A 6,432-nucleotide genomic window follows, 5' to 3' on the forward strand; every position below is an offset into this window, starting at 1 on the left:
TTGTCATTCCCGTTTAAATGTCATTCTGACTTACTGGGTGGCTGTTTCAAACTTTTCTTCCTGTAAGCAGCTTTCACTCAGGGACCCAGTTTGCCAAGAATTCTCAATATTTCTGGAGCAAGAAAGACTGTAACTTGTTTTAGGAGACAATTCTTTTTACAGTACTAGTCTTTAAAACACTGTTCCTTTTTCAAAATAGATGGATACTGGTAATAAGCCAGACCGTCCAAGAGTCAACAAAGATCTTAAGGTAAAGGATAATACTTTAAAGTTTTATGTAATCAGTTCAATAAGTCCCTGAAAGTGTTTTTAGTATTATCAAAGCTCTGTAAATGAGTGATTGCATTCTGTTTACAGAATGGAAAATTAAGGGGCACACTCCAGCCTAACTCATCCAAAATGGGCCAAAGCAGAGAATAAAAACAACTCCCTATGCATAGCACTAGGTCCCCATCCTGCAAGCATTCTGGTGTTTAATTTAAAGCCTGGCTCACTCTAGTTTCCCATTCAAGTGCCAAGAGGAAACACACCACACAATTCCAGCTAAAGATTAGAATGAGACTCCCCAAGAGACCAAAGGAAAACCCACTCCCACACTGAAGATAGGCCCTTAAAAACCCGAATTTACTTTCCTCGTTTGTTGCTTGGCATCTCATCCTGCTTCTCATAATCTATTCCAGCTGTTTCTCCAGAAAGTATAGTGTTCATTCAAAAAGCACCAAAAAAATGGTAAATCATCAAGTACTGATCTCCAAGTCAAAGGAATGGATATTTCTTTTACTAGGAGAAGACACAAAAATGATTATTAGGTATTTGTAGTTATAAATAATAGACGAATCTTTCCCTCTTATGCACAAAAACCTGGCAACGTCATGATTATACACTCAAAATGTATTACACGTCTAAGTATTAAAATGTGAAAGATATAATCTCAGGATATGTTGTTTTCTGAATTTGCTAATCTTAATTGCCATGAAATTTACATTTCATATAATTTGAAGTCTAATATGAGCATATTTGATATGAATGTAATATCACTCAAAATTTTTCATTTTGTTATTCTCATCCTTGATTAAAAAAAAAAAAACAGAGAAATCTCTATTGCTAAAAACCATAATTCTAAAATTAAAATCACTAATTACAATTCAATCAGCTTGCTAATCTTTCAGGCTTAAGAACAGATTAGTACATTTTCACAATACTGGGTTAAAATGGTGGCTCAGTCGGTGAAGAATCTGCCTGCAGTGTAGGAGACCCAGATTCAATCCCTGGGTCAGGAAGAGCCCCTGGAAAAGGAAATGGCTAATCCACTCCTGTATTCTGGCCTTGGAAATCTCATGGACAGAGGAGCCTGGCAAGCTACAGTCCATGTGATTGCAACAGTCAGACACAACCTAGTGACTAAACCACCACCACAATTAAGGTTGAACTTTTGTGTTTTTTCCACTTAAATGTACACTTTCTTTACATGCTTATCAGTTAGTTCATTTCTACCTCTTTTTATTTTTTTTAATTTGTACCTCTTTATAAAGCAAAAAAGAGAGAACAAGAAAAAAAAATGACAATGATTTCAGCACTGCCAATACAATGAAAGTAACAGAAACAGTGAAAAACAAAAGTTTCATGCACATTTCAGGATAATTTCTTTTCCAAGAAAAACATTAAAATAAAAAGAGAATTAGCCACAGACTGCGTACTCAGTGTATCTCCTCTATTAAAAAAACTGAAGAAAAAAAAAGAAACAGAGATCTAAAGGACCATGACAAAATAAAGCTGTCTCAGGTCACATTTGCTGTTGCTGTTCAGTCTCTAAGTCATGTCCAACTCTTGGTGATCCCATGAACTGCAGCACATCAGGCTTCCCTGTCCTTCACTGTCTCCTGGAACTTGCTCAAACTCATGTCCATTGAGTCAGTGAAGCCATCCAACCATCTCATCCTCTGTTGCCCCCTTCTCCTCATCCCCACACTCTTTCCCAGCATCAGGTTTTTTTCCAATGAGTCGGCTCTTCGCATCAGGTGGCCAAAGTATTGGAGCTTCAGCTTCAGCACCAGTCCTTCCAATGAATATTCAGGGTTGATTTCCTTTAGGATTGATTGGTTTGTTTTTCTTGCTGTAAAAGGGACTCTTAAGAGTACTAAAAAAATTTTTTTGAAAAAATTGAAAGCATCAATTCATGGTGCTCAGGCTTTTTTATGGTCCAACTATCATATCCATACATGACTACTGGAAAAACCATAGTATTGACTATATGGACCTTTGTCAGCAAAATGATGTCTCTGCTTTTTAATATGCTGTCTAGGCCTAGTCACATTCAGTTCAGTTCAGTCGATCAGTCGTGTCCAACTCTTTGTGACCCCATGAATCGCAGAACGCCAGGCCTCCCTGTCCATCACCAACTCCCAGAGTTCACCCAAACTTAGTCCATCGAGTCTGTGATGCCATCCATCCATCTCATCTTCTGTTGTCCCCTTCTCCTCCTTCCCCCAATCCCTCCCAGGATCAGAGTCTTTTCCAGTGAGTCAACTCTTCACATGAGGTGGCCAAAGATTTGGAGTTTCAACCTCGGCATCAGTCCTTCCAATGAACACCCAGGACTGGTCTCCTTTAGGACGGACTAGTTGGATCTCCTTGCAGTCCAAGGGACTCTCAAGAGTCTTCTCCAACACCATAGTTCAAAAGCATCAATTCTTCAGCACTCAGCTTTCTTCACAGTCCATCTCTCACATCCATACATGACCACTGGAAAAACCATAGCCTTGACTAGACAGACCTGTGTTGGCAAAGTAATATCTCTACTTTTTAATATGCTATCTAGGTTGGTCATAACTTTCCTTCCACGGAGCAAGTGTCTTTTAATTTCATGGCTCCAATCACCATCTGCAGTGATTTTGGAGCCCAAAAAAAGAAAGTTTGATACTGTTTCCACTGTTTCCCCATCTATTTCCCATGAAGTGATGGGACCAGATGTCATGATCTTCGTTTTCTGAATGTTGAGTTTTATGCCAACTTTTTCACTCTCTTCTTTCACTTTCATCAAGAGGCTTTTTAGTTCCTCTTCACTTTCTGCCATCAGGGTGGTGTCATCTGCATATCTGAGGTTATTGATATTTCTCCCGGCAATCCTGATCCCAGCTTGTGTTTCTTCCAGCCCAGCGTTTCTCATGATGTACTCTGCATATGAGTTAAATAAACAGGGTGACAATATACAGCCTTGACGAACTCCTTTTCCTATTTGGAACCAGTGTGTTGTTCCATGTCCAGTTCTAACTGTTGCTTCCTGACCTGCATACAGGTTTCTCAAGAGGCAGGTCAGGTGTTCTGGTATTCCCATCTCTTTCAGAATTTTCCAGTTTATTGTGATCCACACAGTCAAAGGCTTTGGCATAGTCAATAAAGCAGAAGTACGTGTTTTTCTGGAACTCTCTTTCTTTTTCCATGATCCAGCGGATGTTGGCAACTTGATCTCTGGTTCCTCTGCCTTTTCTAAAACCAGCTTGAACATCTGGAAGTTCACGGTTCACGTATTGCTGAAGCCTGGCTTGGACAGTTTTGAGCATTACTTCACTTGCATGTGCTGCTACTGCTAAGTCGCTTCAGTAGTGTCCGACTCTGTGCAACCCCATAGATGGCAGCCCACCAGGCTCCCCCATCCCCAGGATTCTCCAGGCAAGAACACTGGAGTGGGTTGCCATTTCCTTCTCCTATGCATGAAAGTGAAAAGTGAAAGTGAAGTTGCTCAGTCGTAGCCGACTCTTAGGGACCCCATGGACTGTAGCCTACCAGGCTCCTCCGTCCACAGGATTTTCCAGGCAAGAGTACTGGAGTGGGGTGCCATTGCCTTCTCCATACTAGCATGTGAGATGAGCGCAATTGTGCGGTAGTTTGAGCATTCTTTGGCATTGCCTTTCTTTGGGATTGGAATGAAAACTGACCTTTTGCAGTCCTGTGGCCACTGCTGAGTTTTCCAAATTTGCTGGCATATTGAGCGCAGCATTTTCGCAGCATCATCTTTCAGGATTTTAAATAACTCAACTGAAATTCCACTAGCTTTGTTCGTAGTGATGCTTTCTAAGACCCATTTGACTTCACATTCCAGGATGTCTGGCTCTAGGTCAGTGATCACACCATTGTGATTATCTGGGTTGTGCAGATCTTTTTTATACAGTTCTTCTGTGTATTCTTGCCACCTCTTCTTAATATCTTCTGCTTCTGTTAAGTCCATACCATTTCTGTCCTTTATCGAGCCCATCTTTGCATGAAATTTTCCCTTGATATCTGTAATCTTGAAGAGATCTCTAGTCTTTCCCATTCTGTTGTTTTTCTCTATTTCTTTGCAATGATCACTGAGGAAGGCTTTCTTATTTCTCTTTGCTATTCTTTGGAACTCTGCATTCAAATGGAATATCTTTCCTTTTTTCCTTTGCTTTTCACTTCTCTTCTTTTCACAGCTATTTGTAAGGCCTCCTCAGACAGCCGTTTTGCTTTTTTTGGATTTCTTTTCCATGGGGATGGTCTTGACCACTGTCTCCCATACAATGTCACGAACCTCCATCCATAGTTCATCAGGCACTGTTTCTATCAGAGTGACCCCACGTCCGAGGTCAGGGGCAGCGGCCGAGAGGAGCAACCCCACGTCCAAGGAGCGCCAGTTGTGTGGGTGCAGGATGGCAGAGAGGAGCTACTCCATGTTCAAGGTCAGGAGGGGCAACCTCCTCCAAGATAAGAAGCAGAGGCTGCACTTAGCTGGAGTAGCCATGAAGAGATACCGCATGTCCAAGGTAAGAGAAACCCAAGTAAAACACTAGATGTTGCGAGAGGGCATCAGAGGGCAGACACCCTGAAACCATAATCACAGAAGACTAGCCAATCTGATCACACGGACCACAGCCTTGTCTAACTCAATGAAACTAAGCCATGTCATGTGGGGCCACCCAAGACGGACGGGTCACGGTGGAGTGGTCTGACAGAATGTGGTCCACTGGAGAAGGGAATGGCAAACCACTTCAGTATTTTTGCCTTGAGAACACCATGAACAGTATGAAAAGTCAAAATGACAGGATACTAAAAGAGGAACTTCCCAGGTCAGTAGGTGCCCAATATGCTACTGGAAATCAGTGGAGAAATAACTCCAGAAAGAAGGAAGGGATGGAGCCAAAGCAAAAAGAATACCCAGCTGTGGATGTGACTGGTGATAGAAGCAAGGTCTGATGCTGTAAAGAGCAATATTGCATAGGAACCTGGAATGTTAGGTCCATGAATCAAGGCAAATTGGAAGTGGTCAAACAGAAGATGGTAAGAGTGAACGTCGACATTCTAGAAATCAGTGAACTAAAATGGACTGGAATGGGTGAATTTAACTCAGATGACCATTATATCTACTACTGTGGGCAGGAATCCCTTAGAAGAAATGGAGTAGCCATCATGGTCAACAAAAGAGTCTGAAATGCAGTACTTGGACACAATCTCAAAAATGAAGAATGATCTCTGTTTGTTTCCAAGGCAAACCATTCAATATCACAGTTATCCAAGCCTATGCCCCAACCAGAAATGCTAAAGAAGCTGAATTTGAATGGTTCTATGAAGACCTACAAGACCTTTTAGAACTAACACCCAAAAAAGATGTCCTTTTCATTATAGGGAACTGAAATGCAAAAGTAGGAAGTCAAGAAACATCTGGAGTAACAGGCAAATTTGACCTTGGAATACAGAATGAAGCATGGCAAAGGCTAATAGAGTTTTGCCAAGAGAATGCACTGGTCATAGCAAACACCCTCTTCCAACAACTCAAAAGAAGACTCTACACATGGACATTGCCAGATGGTCAACACTAAAATCAGATTGATTATATTCTTTGCAGCCAAAGATGGAGAAGCTCTATACAGTCAGCAAAAACAAGACCTGGAGCTGACTGTGGCTCATGAATTCCTTATAGCCAAATTCAGACTAGTCACATTACAGTCTGCCAAATTTTTTTTTCTAGTTCTTAATTCTTCTTTCTATCCATTTATCTTGGTTCTTTAATTCACTGATAAAGCAAGACATGGAGAAAAGGGTGCCCTGACACTGTGATAGTTTCCACATGAACAAACCACGATGGTTTGGGGCATGATTCAAGTGCATTAAATTTATTGTGCACTTTATTTCTATTATTATTGCATCAGCTCCAACTCAGATCATCAGGCATAAGATCCCAGAGGTTGGTGACCCCTGTTTCATAGGATTTCTGGATACCTCAGACCCAAAATGTCAAATTAGTTCAAATTTTAAATTATTTTACTTAATTTCTTTGGATTCTGACCTTTCCAACTTTTTTGTTTGTATAGATATAACCTGTATCATTGCTTCCCTGGTGGCTCTAGTGTCTGGCTCAGATGGTAAAGAATCTATCTGCTTTGCAGGAGACCTGGGTTCAATCCCTGGGTCAGGAAG

Source organism: Bos grunniens, chromosome 7 (assembly GCF_055505025.1).
Source record: "Bos grunniens cultivar Pamir isolate PY7600 chromosome 7, Bosgru_T2T1.0, whole genome shotgun sequence".
Lineage (NCBI taxonomy): Eukaryota > Metazoa > Chordata > Mammalia > Artiodactyla > Bovidae > Bos > Bos grunniens.